Here is a 20,645-nt window from a genome sequence, read left to right on the forward strand (position 1 = left end):
GTGCCCAAAAGATATATATATATATATATATATGTGTGTGTGTGTGTGTGTGTGTGTGTGTGTGTGTGTGTGTGTGTGTGTGTGTACATCATCAACTGTGCCCATATATAAGCCGACAAAGCTATCAAAGGATATAACAAAATATAGACCGAAGAGGTCATGAGACATCTATACACATCTATCTAAGAGCCTTTACATAGAATGCATAACATAGTAAGAAAGGGATAGGACCCCGCCATGCCCATATATACACAAAGGAATCATACCACTCTGAGCTGCAACTCCGGAATAAGTGGAGTGCTCCAGTACCAATGTTGAAATGGCAGCCTAAGGATCTGTACTGCCTCCTTGTCTACCTGCGGGAATGAACGCAACGTCCACAAATAAAAGGACGTCAGTACGGATAATGTACTGAGTATGTAAGGCATGAAAAATAACATAATAGAGACATGAGAGTAACATGAAACATGAGAGAGAATAAACTTGTACATTTGAACTTCCTCTGAAGGCTAATGATATACATAAATACTGTGCATGCATGCATAAGGTCATACATATATAAACCTATCAAGCCACGTGGACATCCCATCGTATCGTATCGGCCGGCATCACCATCATCACCATCATCAGCAGCATCGTATTATATATATATAATACATAATATATGCGCATATAGCGCCTGAGGGGTCTCGGGTCTGTATATGCATATGTATTTATAAATGTAATGCAATGCATAAAACATGATAGGAGTACAAGTGGCTCTAAAGACTCAGCTGGATCTAAGCAAGACTTTTTGAAGATAGCAATATGGAGCATGAATCAAATGGATCACTCCTAACTCTAAGAGTAGAGTAATTATGGATTAACGTTACGTGTACGTTCGGTTCACAAGGATCATGCCAAAAAAAAAAGGGATAGCCTTAACATACCTCGTCATTTCCTTACTAATCCACGCCTATCCTCCTGAGCTTTCAAATCTACATTCAAGATGATTCACACTAAGTTTAAGTCGTTGAAACGCTTATAAGATCAATCTAAGACTATTAGGTGAGCTAACATAATTTGGGCACCATTTCCCCTATATCACTTAATTCCACCAAATTCCAAAACAACTCCCAAACTTTATTAACAACACCAACAATACCATAGCTAAGAGATTATATTCAAATTGAACTCAAATCTATCCAAAACTTCCTTACAAATTCAATCCATAGCCAATAATTTCAACATAACTTCTTAAATAAATATGTAAGGCATGAAAAATAACATAATAGAGACATGAGAGTAACATGAAACATGAGAGAGAATAAACTTGTACATTTGAACTTCCTCTGAAGGCTAATGATATACATAAATACTGTGCATGCATGCATAAGGTCATACATATATAAACCTATCAAGCCACGTGGACATCCCATCGTATCGTATCGGCCGGCATCACCATCATCACCATCATCAGCAGCATCGTATTATATATATATAATACATAATATATGCGCATATAGCGCCTGAGGGGTCTCGGGTCTGTATATGCATATGTATTTATAAATGTAATGCAATGCATAAAACATGATAGGAGTACAAGTGGCTCTAAAGACTCAGCTGGATCTAAGCAAGACTTTTTGAAGATAGCAATATGGAGCATGAATCAAATGGATCACTCCTAACTCTAAGAGTAGAGTAATTATGGATTAACGTTACGTGTACGTTCGGTTCACAAGGATCATGCCAAAAAAAAAAGGGATAGCCTTAACATACCTCGTCATTTCCTTACTAATCCACGCCTATCCTCCTGAGCTTTCAAATCTACATTCAAGATGATTCACACTAAGTTTAAGTCGTTGAAACGCTTATAAGATCAATCTAAGACTATTAGGTGAGCTAACATAATTTGGGCACCATTTCCCCTATATCACTTAATTCCACCAAATTCCAAAACAACTCCCAAACTTTATTAACAACACCAACAATACCATAGCTAAGAGATTATATTCAAATTGAACTCAAATCTATCCAAAACTTCCTTACAAATTCAATCCATAGCCAATAATTTCAACATAACTTCTTATAACCTTTTTACCATGATCCTCTTCATATTTAAGGCTTGCTAAACCCTCAAATCAACTCAACTCAACATAGGAAACAAGATGATGAACATACCTTATATTTGAAGAACTTCAACTTACACAACTTGTTTCAAGACCAAACTCTCCACAACTCCAAGTAGAGCTAAGAACAATCACTTTCTAGGAATTAGATAAGGATTATATGGCTTGATCTCTTCTTGATTTGATTTGGGATGTTTAAGGATGTTTTAGAGAGATTAGATGGTCACTAGGGTTTTATTTTGATGAAGAAAATGACCCCAAATCATGGGAAAATCATTTTATAGGCCAAAACAAAAATGTCCGCCGACTTTAAAGTTTCTGGAATTTTTGAGCAAAGTACAGGCAAAAAGTGCGGGAAGCACTTCAAAGAACGGGCCATGCTTTCAGCCCGTACTTGAGGGGTCAAAATCCAACTTTATGGAAAATTTGGGTGAAGTGTGGGCACAAAGTACGGGACGCACTTTAAAGAACGGGCCATACTTCTATCTCGCACTTCTCAGAATCGCGATTTTTCAGTTGCATTGGAAAGAAGACTTACTGAAATTGAATTTACATAGGGTATGCATTCCATAACCTGTCATATTCTAGGAGATATACCTCTCTCAAGTTGGACCAAAATTCTGCGAAGTTTTCCCAAATTTTCGACAGACTTAATTTCTTCGATTCACTTGATCTCGAAACCTTTAGACACTTGTTAGAAGTCCTCCTTAACCTTATAAGGGTTCCATGATGTCACGACCCAGCAAGGGGCCGTGACGGGTACCCGGGGCTGACCACCGAGCACCGCTCGTTCTACTACTCATCATACTCATTAAGCCTCTTTTCTTCGTTCATAAACGCATAATCATAAGAAAATCATTTTCATTGACGAACATAAATACTTTTATATACATAAGCCCTTTGGCTATCAAAAGATAATGTATATCTACGTATATACAGTAGTGACCTTGTGAGACCATATAACCCACACATACGTATCTACGAGCCTCTACTAGAGTACTAGACATATGGACGGGACAAGACCCCGTCGTGCCCAAAATATTTATACATATGTATATACACAAAAGTATAAGCCTGATTAGCACCTTCGGAATAATGGAGTGCTTCTGCAAATCTGCTGATAGCTCCTAAAGGTCTGCACCGTCTCCCTGTCTACCTGTGGGCATGAAAACAGCGTCCAAAGAAAACGGACGTCAGTACGAATATTGTACTGAGTATGTAAGGCATGAATGAAACAAACATAATATAGGAATCATAAGTCATGAGGTGAAGGCAAAACCTGAGTGACCTTTAAGGGTGAATACATTTCATACATATGCCATATATACATAATCGTCGTACATGAACCATCATAGCGTATACATCATCATGTCATATAATTCATCATCGTAGTGCCGTAGCTTGTCATACACATAAAACATTATCCGTATTCGGCCACGTAGGTCTCGACAATATCCGTATTTGGCCACGTGGTGGCTCGACAGTATCCGTATTCGGCCACGTAGTGGCTCGACACTATCACATACATATCTTCCATATTCGGCCACTTAGTGGCTCGACCATATCACATGAATCATACAAGGATCAATATGTCTCATCATTATCATAGTCATCACATACATCTTATAAGCTTATCGTAACCTTTCATTAATGCACACATTTAAATTTAAAGACAATCTATGAAAATCACATCATATTCGTAGCATGAATTTCGTATAAATATCGTATGATTGTATTTATAATATTTAGGCTTAAGCTAATCATTTCCATTATCATTTCTATATCGTATCTCTTACCTTTATCTCACATGAAATCCTTTATGAACATAGACTCGTAGTTTCTCGAAACATTGGTCATAGGACATGCATTGAGGCTTATGAACAATCTATAACAATGTCGGGGTGACGTAAGGTCGAGAGCCCCCACTTACATTATAGGGAATTCATAGGTATTCCGCCTCACCTTGAAGGAATTAGTATATAAGGTGAGAGTATACATCGAGCATTTCCAATAGATCATAGTTAATGTCTTTAGCTTTGTTTAAACATTATACCATGAACTCTAGAATCTTTAGCCTTAAGCTTATCATCTCCGTTATCGTGCTCATAACATGTCTCTTATCCTTATCTCACGTGGCTATCCATGAACATAGGCTCTTGGTTCCGGAATATAAGAAAGCCATGAAAATGTAGGGAAATAATATCACATCATAGGATTCATGCCTTGGAAAGAAAGGACTAGCCTTACATACCGTTTCCTTTAGCTATTCTACCGCTTGATCGTTCTTCTTCAATATTCACGTCTTTACCTTCAAGAGAATTCGTATCAACGTCAGTTAATCAACTGTAAGAACGCGTGACTATTTTCTAGGGAAAATTGGGCAGCATTTCCTTTGTTCCTACTACTCTTCTCATGTTTCATTTCAACTACCAAACATTCACAACAACACTCACAATATCGTATCAAAAATCGTTATTTATCTACATTTACCACACTCCACCCTTTTTCTCCAATTTCTCCACATTTATGGGTTTTAGCTCTTCATCGCATTTTCTCATACATCACACCTATTTTATGGTCTACACGTCATTTATAACATATTTATACTCCCCACTCATCAACATTCATAATTCAATTCAACTATCATTCAACTATAGCACTATTCACATTTTATGACCAATTTACTACACTCTTCTATAATCCAAGTGTTTCAACGTATAAATACTTCAATCATCATGAGAAAGTCATAAAACTTACCTTAGATGTGGTAGGAACAAGCCTTGAGTAGCAATACTTTTCTATGCCAAAAACCCTACTTTACTTCATTTGCAATTTCTTGGTGTAGATGAACTTTGATGAGTTTCACACTCTTGATTTCATGGTTTTAGTGTTGTTGATCACTAATTTCCCTTAAATTCTTGTGGATGAAATGTTTGTAATGTTCTAGAGTTCTCTTGAGTCGTGTAGATGAGAAATGAAATAAAATGAGCTTAGGGTCCCTTTTTAATAACTCAAAATCTGATTTTTAATGAACAACAGTCGGGGTGTACAGTGGTCGTAAACCCCACTTTACGGGCCGTATACTGGTTTACGGTCCGTCCTCCACGACCGTATTTAAGCATATCAGAAACAGAAAGGTTGGCTGAAGATCATGGCAGTTTACGACTCAGTTTACGGGTCGTATTTCAATTTATGGTCTGTATTCTAAGTCATTTTTAACCATTTGAAGCATTTGACAGAAAGTTGAAATTTTGGAATGTTGAAGGACGATGGCACTTTACGGTCCGTAAATCACTTTACGGGTCGTATTCCATTTTACGACCACTGGGCTGAAATGAAATTCTGCAACTTTCTTATTTCCAAAGTTCATAAATAGTCATCCCCTGCTTGGTAAAACATCGCACACTCATGCCCTTCGTTGGTCTATTCATTGTTGGCTCAGGAAAAATTTCCGAGGTGTAACACATGACCTCTCCGGGCTTATGTTAGTTTTCTTATGACACAATGACTCAAACAATTTCGAGGTGTAAAAGAAGTTCTCTTTGGGACTAGCTCGATTGAGATCCCGGTAGTCTACACATATTCGTATCTTCTCATTCTTCTTAGGTACCGGCAATATGTTGGGAAACCATGTTGGGTACGAAGTCACTTCCACTACCCTGGACTTAATCTGTTTTTCCACTTCATCCTTGATGCGGATACTGAGATCCGGCTTGAATTGCCTGGTTTTCTGTTTGACTGGAGTAAAACCCACATTGATGGGTTGTCTATGGGCCACTATACTGGTGCTCAGCCCTGGCATGTTAGCATATGACCATCCGAAAAAGTCCACATATTCACTTAGTAGATTTATCAACTCCTCCTTCTGAGGTGCTTCCAGATGTGCACTTATCCTAGCTTCTTTGATGTTTTCCCCGTCTGCTAAGTTGATTGCTTCTGTTTCATCCAGGTTTGGCTTTTGCTCATTTTCAAATTATTTTACCTCTTCTATGAGACCCTCAGGTAGCATTGTTTCTTCGTCGTACTCCTCGTACTCTTCCTCTCCTACGTCACTTGACTCACTCGTGTTGCAACATGTCATGACATTTAAGGTTGTTTTATTATTTTTATTACTGAAAAATCAAGGCAAAGTAAGGTTGAAACATATGCGTAAATTAGAATAAAAGAAAAAGTTATTTTCTATAACCCGAGGCTTCATTAATTTGATTGACAAGAACGTACAAACTGTGGTCCTAACTCGGATCAACATCAAGTCATTTCCATTTTTGAAAACATCACGAGGTAATAAAAAGTGCAAATGGTGAGTAATCGGGCCTCGACCGATTCTTGCTGATTTTAAAGCATAAGTTCATCATTTCTCTACCGAAGAGCCAAGAATGGGGTAGAGGTCCAGTTGGATAGTTGCTCGCCCGGATCAGCATCGCGGATTGTGGGCGCCTCAGTACATTCTTCCAACACCACCAGACAGTCTTCCTCTTGAAATAGCATCCCTAACCCTTTTTCTGCACTTCCATCGTCTGGCATTGGGCATTTTACTAGAAATGACTGGTACAAATTCGGAACTGGCTTTTGCAGTTTTGCAGGGTCTTTCTTCTTTCTGGTAGCTTTTGAGACCTCATCATCATTTGGGACATAACCCAAACCGAAACGAAAGTTATTTTGAGAAATAGGGATTAGCTCTGTGATGCCATGTAGGTCCCTTCCTAGACTTCGCCCGGGTTCAAACTCGTTTTAGAGGATAGTGGAGGTAATCATTTTGTATACTGCGGGGATGGGAACTTCTATGGAATCTTCTCTATGGGCAGCCCTTAGTAATTCCACCACATGGAATTCTGTCCCCTTAGGAACTGCTTCGATGACCGGCACCGAGTTCTTTCGGTAGTTATGGATACTAACTTCTCCGTGAATTACAACTTCATGACCATCCCATACAAATTTTACAGCTTGATGTAGTGAGGATGGGACAGCTCCTGCCATGTGGATCCACAGTCTTCCTAGCAATAAGTTGTAGTTAGCAGCTATCTTCATGACTTGAAATTCAGTGATGAACTCTGCAAGCCCCATTTGGACACGAAGGTCGATTTCTCCTACGGGGTCACATAGAGTTCTATTAAATGCTCTTATGTTTGTGCAGCTTTGACGAATCTTCCCAAGATCATAACCTAATTGGCCGAGAGTAGATTCGAGGCAAATATTGAGGCCCGCTCCATTATCGATTAGAACTAGAGTTACCACTTTGTTTTGGCACATAACGGTGATATGTAGTGCTTTATTGTGCGTTGTGCCTTCTTTTGGCAGCTCTTTACTAGTGAAAGCAATCTGATGTCTTCCATGACATTTACAACCATCTCGACTGAATTCTCACTGCTTGTCCCCGCAGAAACATGGGCTTCTTCTATCACTTTCAATGAAGCCAGACGGTGTTGAGCTGAGCTCGGCAATAATGCTAGCACGGATATCTGAGTTGGTGTATTCTTCAAGTGTTCCATAATTGAGTATTCTTTTGGCTGCATCGTGCACCAGAAAACTTCAGCCTCACCCTCGGTAATGGGCCTCTTTTGGTTTCTTTCTCTTTTTGGTGTCCCTTGGGCCAGATCTTCGGGAGTGTAACACCTCCCAGACTGCGTCATTTCATGGGCAGCTGCCACCTGCATGACGAATTCCTTCCTTGGTTCCACTATCACCTCTCGAGATACCGGCGCTACGATTGGCACGGGGATTAATACTTTAAAATGTGGACGTTCCTGTATTTTGAGTGACACCACTGTATGTTTAAGCGCTTAGATTAGATCTCGAATCACAGGCTTTCCTACAGCCCAATCTTCTTCCTTTCTATCATATGAATTGCGTTATTACTATGATTAGGCAAGGGATTGGTATTCACGTTTGGTGTCGCAGTCAAAAGAATAATCCTTTTTTTGTCAATCATATCTTGTATCTTTTTCTTAAAATTGATGCAATCTTTAGTACTGTGTCTATTTCCCCCAGAATGGTAGGCACGTGTTTGATCTGCTCGGAAGAATCTATTTTCGAGATTAACGACCTTTGGTGGGACCGTTTGGATCATTCCTACAGCGTAATCTCTTGAACAGTTCCGTTCGTATCTCTAGCAGTGGAGTAAACACACGGGCAGGCTTCTTTTCAAAATTAAAACGTGGAAAATTGTAGAAATTTGGCGGTCGTTGATTTTGGTAATTTGCTTGTGGAACGACCCGTTTGGTCGTTATAGTCTTTTCGATACTTTTGACCCTTCCCCGAGCTTATTTAGCTCACATTTGACCCGAGAGGACCATTGACATGCTTCTCGAGGTATTTGGATAGGATTTGGGAGACTTTTTGGAAAATTTGAGCTTAAAGCGAAAAAGAGTGGACTCAAAGTTGACTTTTGGGTAAACGGATCTTTTTCAAAAATCCGTTGATTCTGAGAGGTCTGGATGATCTTTTAGAACTTGTGCGTATATTTGGTTCGATTCCCAATGCACTCGGATGCATTTTGGAACTTGGGTTGGGAAGTTGATGTTGAGGTATCGGGGGTTGACTCGGTCAACGAGACCTCCGTTGGGAATTTCGACGCTACGAGTGCGTTCGTAGCGTATTTTTATGTGTGTCTGTGTATGTCGTATGTGAGCAGATGGCCTCGGGTGATAGTCAGGATTTCGGGTTGAGATTGTGATTATTTTGGGGAATTTCTGGTTCTGGTGCCCGTTATAGCAGCACCAGTACTGTAGCAGCGGCACCGCTATAGCGGTGGAGTTGCTGCAACAGCAGGCTAGTGCTATGTTGGCTGACCACCACGGCGATCTAAGTGGGCGTCGAAGTTGGACCACCGCAGAGGTCCCGTTGTCGCAGAAGCGGTATCGGGCAGATAATTTCATTAAATGAGTATTAAAATCCCTAAGTCTGTCATTCTTTATTATTTTGAATTTAGAGTTTTTGAGAGCTTTTCAAGATGATTCTTGGGGGAAACTCTTTGTGGTAAGTTCTTCTATCTCCTTTGCTATTCCATTTTCTTCTATCTCCTTTGTTATTCCATTTTCCATAATCACCTTAGGATTCCTTTATCATGATAGTGCATTAAGAGTTTGATGATTTAAAAGAGGGTTCAATGAGTTCTTCTTTCTAGGCTTCTAAATCTTGATTTATTGGTTGGGTTAGCTTCATCAAGAAAGGACTTGATGATTAGAACCTATTATTGCATGATTCCTTCCTAATTAGTGGCTAAATTATAGATTTGGAGTTAGGGTTTATACCCAAATTTGGGGGTTTTGCCTAGAATCCGAATTTGAGTAAATTGTTGGTTCTTCTAGCTTGATATTGATGGGAATTGATCACTTAGAGCTTTTGTTTCATGTTGATATCTTTAGATTCCTAATTTCACCTTTCTAGTTCATAAGCCCTATTCCATAGGTTGGAGATTTGGGTCTTGAATTGAAGTAGGGTTTGAATGATGTTATTCTTGATTCTAATTCAATGATTCAGATATGTTAGACTTTCATTAGCTTGAGGCTCAAAGGAAAGGGAAGTCTAAGGTGTGATTGTTGGAGACTTTGTTGTTCGGCTTTCCAGGTAGGTTATGGTTTACCCTATGGTGAGACTTCGGCTAGCGAAACGTATGTTTAGATGATATTGTTGGAGAATGCATGTAAGCCTTCGGGTATGAAGTTAGGCTAGATATTTTCTTAGGTTGGGCCTTGTTGTATGATTTGGGGGCTAGCCACCCCATTGTGTTGTTAACTTATCTGAGCTATTACTTGTTGGCATTGTTGACATATTAGTACCGTGGTAATTGTGAATAGTGATACATCATAGCTATGATATCATGATAATTTACTTGATTGATACTGAGATGAGAACGACGATTCCATTGTGGCTTGTTGTGTAACCTTATTATTGATACTACTTGGGTGCCATGTGTGGTACTGTTTCGGATAGAATTGGTTGTTGATATCACATTTCATCATATTCATGCGCATTTCCATGATACATTGACATATGCATGGTTCTGGTACTGATGATGATATGTGAGAGAGTGTAGCCTCCGAGGTTTCTGCTAGAGAGCGTAAAAGAGAGATGAGTGTTTGTTGCCTGAGGTTTCTTACCGGGAACGATGCAGTGTCCGATGCTGGGATAATGAGAGTGTGCTCGTGATCCGAGGTCATATTTCGGAGCGAGTGGTACATGGACTTCGCGAGTCCTCCATGGGTCATGATCGCCAAGATGTGGAGTCACTCTGTCCGGGACATGTTGTACAAAGCTGCATATGCATTGCATTCATCCTACATACATTATTGCATTGCATTGTATCTTGGTTTCTGTTGATTGTTGTGATACTACTGTGATGTACTGATTCAGATTGCTATACTGAGACTTGGCACAGTTAGGTTTAGATGCTAAAAAATAGTTGATGACTTGTACCGTGGATATGGCTTATTGTTGACTTGTCCTTGTTGGTTTATGTATTTATCTTACTTTGTTGTCTTTATATACGTTAGCTAGTCTTAGTCGGCCTATGATACCTACCAGTACTTGTTGTTTGTACTAACCTGCACTTGCTGCATTTTTTTATGAATGGCGAGTAACAAGTGGGATCGACTTCTACTCCTCATGGCTGACTGTTCGAGGATTTGCTGATTCGAGTCCTTCAGGGTGAGCATGAGGATGTTCGTTGCCCGAAGACTCCTCTATCTACTATGTTCTTATTTCCGTTCTAAGACATATGTTTTGAGACTACTGATTTATTTTTATTATTCAGACTTGTAGTATTTAGTTAGATTCTCTTGTATGACCAGACTAGATACTGGGGTGTATTTCTCTTGTTTCCGCTTCCTTATATTATTATTGTGAGACTTCCGTTATTCTATTTTCTTCCGCTTATTTATTATCTATTTATGTGTTTATGAAATGTTGGGTTAAGTGTTCGCCTACCGAGATGGGAAAGGTAGGAGCCCTCATGACTTAGTGAAATTGGGTCGTAACAAGTTAGTATCAGAGCTCTAGGTTACCCGTTCTATAATACAAGAGCGTGTCTATTAGAGTCTCGCAGATCGGTACGATGACCTCCATACTTATCTGCGAGAGGCTATAGGACATTTAGGAAACTTCACTTTATTTCATTCTTTTGCGCTACTTTATTCTAATTATTATCTGGAACAATCAAATTGGTATCTGAATCTTATCTCTTCTCTCATAGATAGTGAGGACTCGAGCTACGATAGCCCAAGACCAGGTGCCGGAGCCCGTAGCTACTGCTTGCACCAGGGGACTAGCGACAGTCAGAGGATGCGATTGAGCTAGAGGCCGCGAGGCTGCCCTAGCCAGGGGCGAGGCTCCTGCGGTAGGGCAGCAGCGTGAGAGATATCCGTCTCCAGAGCCTGAGGTTCAGCAAGGTCAAGACCAGGCCGTCGAGGTTGATGATGCTCCAGCACGAGTACACCTCGAGGCCACTTCAGAGCAGATGATGCAGGATACTATGGCTAGTGATCTACTCTATTTAGATGCCCAGCAGGCTGCCGCTGGTGTTACTTCTTCGGGCATAGGATTGCAGACGAGAGTTGGGGCGCAGACCCCTGAGCAGAGACCACCTCGTGTAGCGCACCCTGCTGCGGCTATGACTCCATGGATGGATACAGTACAGCCCCGAGGGGTGATCTTAGACCCATGTCGGGCCCTTTTATGACCTTGACTGATTAGGAGCTAATTGGGAGGTTTAGGAAGTTGGAGTCGCCTAGGTTCGCTGGTACTTCTGGGGAGTATGCGTATGAGTTTATCTTGGACATACATGAGTTGTTGCATAGGATGGGTATTGTTGAGACCCACGGGGTCGATTATGTCTCTTACCAGTTTTGCGGAGACGCGAGGACCTGGTGGAGTTATTTCATTGCTTGCGGACCTGAGAGTTCTCCTCCACTGACTTGGATACAGTTTCATCGGGCCTTCCTTGAGAAGTATGTGCCCCTAGCTTTGAGAGAGGCACGTAAGGATGAGTTTCTCCACCTGCAGCAGAGGGGACTATCTGTTGATGCCTATGTGACTCGCTATTTGTATTTGGCCCGGTATTCAGCACCCCTAATTCCTATTGAGCCTGACATGTTTTGACGCTTTGTTGGTGGGCTCGTTGGTTCTCTTCAGATTCCATGCCTTCAAAGTGAGGCCATAGGGGCTTTCTTTCAGTCCATAGTTGAGGATACGTCATTGGTTGAGGCCGCTAAGGCATGCGCATTTAGAGGGTTTGTGAGAAGAAGCCGCGACAGTTTGGCGGTTATAGTGGTTCCAGCTCGAAGGGCGCCGGATAGTCTTCTAGGCAGTATCAGCCATATTTTGGTCACCCTGTGCAGTCAGCCTTGCAGGCATCCTCTAGTGGGCCATCCAGATAGAGAGCTCCTGAGAACTTATTTTCTCGACCAGTAGATAGGGTTGTTCCAACTGGGTCTTCAGCTTCGGTTTATCAGTCTCCAGTGTCTAAGGCTTGTTTTATGTGTGAAGCATTTGGTCATATTGCTTGGGATTGTCTACTACCAAGGCAGGGTCACCAGCCTCAGAGGACTCCGGTATCTTCAGGTAGCCGAGGTGGTGCTTCTTCGAGGGGCGGCGCTAAGTCAAGTCGCGATGTTCATCAGGTTTCTAGAGGTGGGTCCCAGGCTGGTAGAGGTAGGTACCAGAGTTTGAGAGGCAGATCACAATCTGGATGTGGTGGGGCCCAGTGTTATTCGTTCCCAAGTAGACCCGAGGTGGATGCCTCAGATGTTGTCATAGCAGGTACCATGTGTCTACTCGGATCAGAGATTATGTGCTGGTTGATGGAGTTTATCGGTCGTGTTTGGTTACTTTTATGGGTTATGAAAAGTGGGTAGATTTGATGATACTTGATATGGTGGTTTTTTATATTATTTTGGGTATGACCTGGCTTTCTCCTTATCATGTGATCTTGGACTGTTATGCCAAGACAGTCACTTTATCCATGCCGGGCATTTCTATACTTGAGTGGAGGGTTACTCCTAGCCCCACTCCGAAGAAGATTATTTCCTTCCTTCAGGCTAAGAAATTAGTCTACAAGGGGTGTTTAGCTTATCTGGCTCATGTGCATGACACTACTGTTACATCTCCACCCCTTGAGTCCATTCCTATTATGAGCGAGTTTGCAGAGGTATTCCCGTCTGACTTGCCTGGTATGCCACCCGATCGCGATACTGACTTCTATATTGACTTAGATCCGAGCACTCGCCCTATCTCTATTCCGCCATATCGGATGGCACCTGCGCAGTTGAGAGGGCTTAAGGAGCAGTTACAGGATTTATTGAGCAAGGAGTTCATTAGACCGAGTGTCTCCCCTTGGGGTGCTCCTGTGTTGTTCGTGAAGAAGAAAGATGGATCTATGAGGATGTGCATCAATTATCGCCAGCTGAACAAGGTTACTATTCGGAACAAGTATCCTATGCCTCGTATTGATGATTTATTTGACCAGCTTCAGGGTGCTTCAGTGTTCTCGAGGATTGACTTGTTTTCAGGCTACCACCAGCTGAGGATATTCCGGAGACAGTTTTTCGGGTGAGGTATGGAAATTATGAGTTTCTGATGATTTCATTTGGGCTTACCAATGCCCCGGCTGCATTCATGACTTTGATGAATGGCATCTTTAGGCCATTCCTTGACTCCTTTGTGATTGTGTTTATTGATGATTTGTTGGTGTATTCCAAGAGTAGAGAGGAGCATGAAAGCCATCTTCGCATTGTACTTGGGCTGTTGAAGAAGAATAGCTTGTTTGCTAAGTTTTTGAAGTGCGAGTTTTGGTTGGAGTCTATGGCATTCTTGGGCCACGTTGTGTCTAAGGATGGGATCATGATTGATCCTCAGCAGATTGAGGCTGTAAGGGATTGGGCGAGACCCACTACTGTGACCGAGATCCATAGTTTCGTTTGTTTGGCCAGCTACTACCGCCGATTTGTGAAAGGTTTTGCTTCTATTGCTTCTGTAACGGTTCGCATTTTCGCGGACGAGGTTAGTGCTCGGAAAAGCTAATTAGAACTCGTTGGTGCTCTTTCGGACTTTGTTTTAAAAGAGTTGCCACCTAATTTTTAGGAAATTAGGAAAACTAGTTTTAAAGGGTTTATTCCTACGCTGTGAAAAATCCTTCTTAATCCAAAGTTCTAGGTAAGAGTTCTGGTGATTCCCTAGGGAAGGTGTTAGGTACCCTAACATTAAGGATCCATACTATACGGTTGACCTTCGAATTCCAATTTGTGGGTATTTGCATGAACTGTTTATTTGGTGTGAAATTCCCGTAAAAATATGTCCTTTTATTGCATATCATAGTTTTTTTTTTTTTTTTTTGTAAAAATTGAGTGTAGTTCCCTTATATATGGGCTCATTTTAGGTTGGATTTATCATATCCCAATGAATATATTTCCTCTTATATATGAGGATAAATAGTTTTTGTAATAAAGGGGGTTACTTAATCCATACCCAGTTCATGCCTTAATCCATACTTGGTTCGGGTTAATCATATATATACGTCAAAACGCCTTACTTATTATTCTTATTACGAACATGTTTCTAATTTTATTAAGTGAGAATATTTTAGTACTTTGTTTTAAAGGTCCAACTTGGTTCGGCATTAGGCCGTAAAAGAGGGGATTTTATTTTGCAATAAATAACAGACGACAATGCACTTTTTAAGAGCAAAGGATTTAAACCACATAACTTTATGTCCGTTTAAAGAAAAAGGATTTGTCGATTTTCTGGAATACGAATATTTAATGGGCTTTGACCAAAAAATGTGTCTTGTTTATACCAATTCTGAAAAGGGAGTTTGGGACAGGGCTTTGATCAAAATCCTGATTTATAGCAATTTGGTGGGCTTTGGCCCAAAACTCAGTTTTGTTTGTGCGGATTTAGTCCAAAACAACACTAGTTTTTTCCAAATAAAGGGCAGCATTCTGTTTTAGAAAAATTAACCGTGACTTACACAAAACCTCTCATTTTTACAACTGGTTTTATAATGAACACAACAACATATTCCTTTTAATTCTGAAAAAAGACTATAGGGCAAGTAATTTTGGTGAAAAACGTTTACATGCCAACACCAACTGCTTTCCCTAAAAGTCTAGTTTATTTTATGAAAACCCATTCGATTTATCTCTTAGAAATCCCCTATAAAAATAAGAAAATAGGACGGGTTTTGAGAATTCACGAAGGAGCCTAAGGTCCAACTAAACGACTTAAGTACCGTTTGCCTAAAATGTCTAATTCCAACCATTTGGTTTCCAATAAGTGTGAGTTTACAAATTCAAATACAAAAACAAACATATCATGCAATAATAGTAAAATGACTTGGGGTGTACCAAGCCCCCTTAACCATTTTAACCCATGGTTGGGCCTTCGTGAATATACATATTAGCCTCCCTTCCTCGGACTCGCTATAGGTCTAAAAGAATTGTGTCCTCGGCCCAAATGGCCATGCGAAGAGTAAGAGAGGGAAAGGAGAAAAAAAAAAAGAATTCGGTTAGACTAGATCCTATAAAATTTCAAACAATATATATAGAAGGTATACACGCATGGTAATAACAAAGATGGCCAAACTGTCCTAACATGATATTTTTTCCATAGTGCATTTTTGTGATGTGTGGGCTGAGTATTTTGGAATGAGATTAGGGTGGTTGTCACCATCCTTATTCCCAGTGTCGCACAAGATTCAAGGGGTTTCATCGAACCCCAGACATGGCTAGCACTGGGGGAAGGTTAGACCAACCCCAAATGATCCTCAACATTACCAAAATCAAACACAAGGATACATTTAAGATCAAATATCATTGAGCAGTTTGGCCTTTCAAAAACAGAGATATAGAGGAATAGGCAAAAATAACTCCCAAAATAAAGGACAATATCACACCGTGTAGCATTACTTCTACTCAGTTGCAATAAATGGATAGGAATATATTCATTAGACTATAAATTATCACAAACTAGAAGTAGTCTTTGCAAATGAGCTTGACAATTTCAGTCATGAAGATATACAAACATAGGCAGGCCCTAGCAGTAGTTTTAGATGTACACTGCATATATAAAGGACACCAAAGAAGGCCCAAGTAAAGGGTAAGTATATCCCATGTAATGTTTGCAAAAGGATATATGCAAATTGAGCAGACATGTATAATACAGAGAAGAAAAAAACAGGAACAAGTTTCAGTCAGGTCTAGACACATAAACATAGCACAAAGGTGGATCTTCAGGCCCCAGTCAGGTGTAACAAGATGAAAACACCAGGTGAAGAAGTATGCAGGATTTATACATAGTATAGAAAGAATGCAGAAAATCATCCATGTCTCTTTGGTGGAGTTTTTTTTTAGAGGGAAAAAACAAAGATCTACAAGATCTCAGTGGTCTTCAGTGATTCAGTTTCAATGTCCTACCTATTCAGGTTTCATGTTTTCCTTTAAAGTTCATCCTTTTGTGTCTAGTTCAATCATGTACATATGCACCTTGGTTCATCACTAGACTTCACTAAGCTGTTCATCAGTGTATGCCTATTTCTAACCAAGTTTTCTAAGTTATGGCAGCAGAGTTCATTATGATTCTAAGAGATTTGTACAGTCAGCATGCACCACCATGGGCTTATAAAAAGTGTTGTGGTGCCTTTTATGTGGAGGAAAGGTGTTGTGAACCAAACTGTACTTGATTCTCCCCTTAATCCCCTCTGAAGTCACCTTAAAAAAAAAACTCTTCTACGCCATGTGATTTTTAGCTTACCATCAATCCCTTTCTAATCATAAGGAACATTGCCACCAAATGCTTTAACAAGTTCAAATGCATGTAGACACAAGTAGACAGGATCATTTAGGCTAGGATTAGAATCATTTTTCACCACTAGAGTCTAACAAATGTTCATACAGAGTCACAACATAGGTCAAAGTGTCATCAACAAGTTCCTTAAACTACTTCAACTTTATAGAACCATCTCAAATTAGTCTAGGCATTTAGCAAGTCATGTCATATTACAAACTTCATTTCACCAAGTCATAGAAAGTGCATATGAGACAGTCAATTAAATGATGATAACTAAAATATCTGGACAAAGTATTAGAATTCAGACCCAAACACAAATGACTCAAAAAGTGAACGGTAGGCAGATTTCCATTTTTAATCTTGAACCAGTTATATTCCAATAGAACTCATATAGGAATCTCATGATTTAATAATACAGGTTAGATTAGCAACTTGATCTTAGGTATGACATGATCACATCTATTGGTTAAAATACAGTGTTGATTCTCTCTTTGAGACATTCAGAACCTCTAAGCAGGATTCAAAGGCATTTCAAGCAAACAAATAACCAAATGGCCATGGACCAACCCTGATTCTCAGTTGGGATCCTTTAATGCTTAAGCATGATCAAAACTTTAAGCCTTTGACACAACAAGATTCACAGAAAAGAAGGAAAAAGGGAAAAGGAAAGAAAGACTCAACTGGCAAATGAAATAAATCCTTAAAATGCAATGCAGTTGCAAAGACAATATGATACCTTTATAAACAAGGCTGTATGGCAAATAATTTAGATTTCTACTAAGGTTCTAAAGGGCAGCCTCTTCAAAAGATTGACTCAAATTCCTTACTAACTAATCTTTAGGTAGAGTTATTCTCATTAATGTACACAAGGTTCAGACTAGCTCAGGTGGTTTTATCCCCCTCCCCTTTACCTAGTCCTGTTTTAGTACTGGAGTAGATCAGACTTGCAACGCAGTGTCAACCTAGTAAACTAATGGTTCATTATTAGTCTAACCCCCCCCCCCCCCCCTTTTTCTCTAACAGCCTTGGTTTAGTTCTTTTCTAAACTTATTCCTATTATGGTTCTATCCTTGATTGATGTTCAAACATTTAACTTAATGACAACTAGTTATTAAGGCTAGGTTCACTCAATATTTCTTAATTTTAAGCTTAAGTTGTTAGCAATAAGCCAGCTGCCTTCTTTAGTCAAACTTAGTCCAAAGGTCATGATCAAATAAGAACTCTAAGCATTAGTCTCCCAACAAAGCATACACAATCTGCAAGTCTTGTTTTAACTTGACTTGTTTTTAACATGAGGTAATAAGCTAGACTGGTCTATGAACAGAACATAAGACTCTTATTTTGAAAAAAATACTATATTCTTAATCTACTTATGTCTCTGATCCTTTTTTCACCATATTTTACCAAGGTCAAATAATTATTGCACACCATAAAGCTTGACAAGCCAAATAGGAAATAGAAACAAATCACAGAGAATGTCAACTTATGGTACTGGTACAACAATGCAGCATCAGTCATGGAAGGCATCCGGAGTGAACATAGCATGTTTGCACCAAGGATTCTTTACACACAGATTTAAGGTGATTTTTACTTAGGAATGGTAGGGGGGGGAGCATGACAGTCTCACTTTTAGAAAGGGAATATTACAGATCAGGCTGATGAGAGTTATAGACATAATCAAAGTTCAAAACAAAGGTCATTAGACAACACTTAGAGATATGTTTAAGTCACTAATCCTTTTGAGATAGGTGTAATCACATTAAAAGGCAAGTAATCAAATAGTGACCCTCTAAACATGTCATGTAGACTACTTAGAACAAAGCAGCCTCATCAAAAGATCACACAACCTAAATTAATATTCAAACAGTCTTATAATACCCTATGTGTTTCCTAATAAAACTAAGCAAACTCCTTATTTCAATATATTACTGATAGTACACTGTTGACCCTTACCAGACCTTAAACTTATTCAATATGGACCATTCAAATTTCCAGTAGCCTCAAACATTCTTGTAAAGGATTAGCACTAGTCTAGGCCATTCAATTAAAACAAATAGCTAAATACTAGACTAGGTACATAACATAAGAAAGGTATCATGTGTAAGAGGGATTCACTCCAAGTCCATTTAAACAGTGCTAAAGCAAAAATAATACTATAAGACCATCAATCAGAACACTCAACAACACAGACCAATCATCAGCTTATGAACAAAATAGTAAAATAAATAAAAGGGTTGAAGTATTACCTTTTTTAAATGCAGCCTTTGGTCAAGAGAGAGGCCCGAAAGCTCCTTGTGCTTCCAACTCTCGAACTCAACCACAAGAGAAGAACGAAGATAAATAAAAATTTTAACTGAGCGACTCAAACTCGACGGGAGGGGGGGGGGGGGGGGGGGGGAGTTTTAAGTCTAAAATTATACTTTACGCTTATATTTCAAGTTGGACTTAAATTCTAGCTTCTTTCTTTTTTAGGCTTTTCCAAAAACTTGTTCTTGTGATGAAGGTTGTAGAACCCCAAAATTGTGAAGGAACCTCAAAATACCGATGTGGGACTAACACATTTTCATTCAATGACCTCTGTAAATGAGATCTACGTTTGAGATTAGCTAAAATCAAGAATGCATGGCCAGATTCGTGTCTCGTTCCACTCGATCTGGACCATTTGTACTCGACCAATGAAATTCGAATGAATACAACACAATACAACAATAATTTCTCAAAGAATCGCAGATTTGACTCAAAATCTAAAAGAAAAAGGGTATTACCATGTTAGGATAGTTTTGAGTGCGAATAGTGTTGAAACATTAATTGTTTCATGATTTTGGTTGTGCAAAAGCTGCTAAATCCTTGCTAGCTCTGCGTTTTTGCCATTCTTGGCATGAGAGAGGGAAGATTTGGGGGCGGCGTGACTAGGGTTAGCTGAGAAAGGAAAGGGGGAAGAGGAGAGAGGGGTCAGGGGGCATTTGGTATGAAAATGGAAATGAAAAGGAGGGTGTTACCCCCTTATCAGATAAGCCTTGTGTCGGGTCAGCCTTATTAGGCTGGACTCGGTCCAACCGAATTTTGATTTGAAAAGGGGGGCCTTTCTTATGCATACATCAAGTGTATACACACACACAGATATATATATATATATATACATATATATATATATATGTATATACATATATATGTATATACATATATATATATATATATGTATATACATATATATATATATATATATGTATATATATATATATATGTATGTGTGTGTAGACTTGGTGTATATGCTGGGTATATTTAACTAATAATTAGAAATTAGAGGAAATTTAAATCACGAGAAATTTGGGCCGCAAAATACTTTATAAAAATAATTTTAATCAGTCGACTAAGTTGCTAATGGATCTGAAAAAAACAACAAAATGGCTTTAATTAACTGGACCAACATATTTATTTTAATTATGGCCTTTTAATCAAGTTGAAAATTACGATAAACCAATTATTTCAAATTAAATACCAGCAGGCCAATTTTGCAAAATAAACTAATTTCTTTAAATGGAGGACTAATTAAATTTATTATGACCAAGGCAAAATCAAAAGGAAAATATATCTATATAAAAGGGCTCAATTTTGCAATAATTATCATTTAATTAATTAACTAGCCTAATCAAAACACTAAAGGGAATTATGCTTATTTTATATAAAAAAAAAAATAGGGGTTAAAAAGGTTAAGTAATTAATTACTTAAACTATTTAGATTATCCAAATTTTCAGAGG

At 39.2% G+C, this 20,645-nt stretch overlaps 1 long non-coding RNA gene across 1 annotated transcript; it reads right to left on the reverse strand.

Moving 5' to 3' along the window:
• Window positions 1–15,332: 15,332 nt before the first annotated feature.
• On the reverse strand, window positions 15,333–19,887 carry LOC132613594 (uncharacterized). Its single transcript, XR_009572013.1, has 2 exons — window positions 19,652–19,887; window positions 15,333–19,198 (listed from the first exon to the last, which is right to left on the reverse strand). It is a non-coding gene; the product is annotated as an uncharacterized LOC132613594 (long non-coding RNA).
• Between the last annotated feature and the right edge of the window lie 758 nt (window positions 19,888–20,645).

This window comes from Lycium barbarum, chromosome 10 (assembly GCF_019175385.1).
Source record: "Lycium barbarum isolate Lr01 chromosome 10, ASM1917538v2, whole genome shotgun sequence".
NCBI lineage: Eukaryota > Viridiplantae > Streptophyta > Magnoliopsida > Solanales > Solanaceae > Lycium > Lycium barbarum.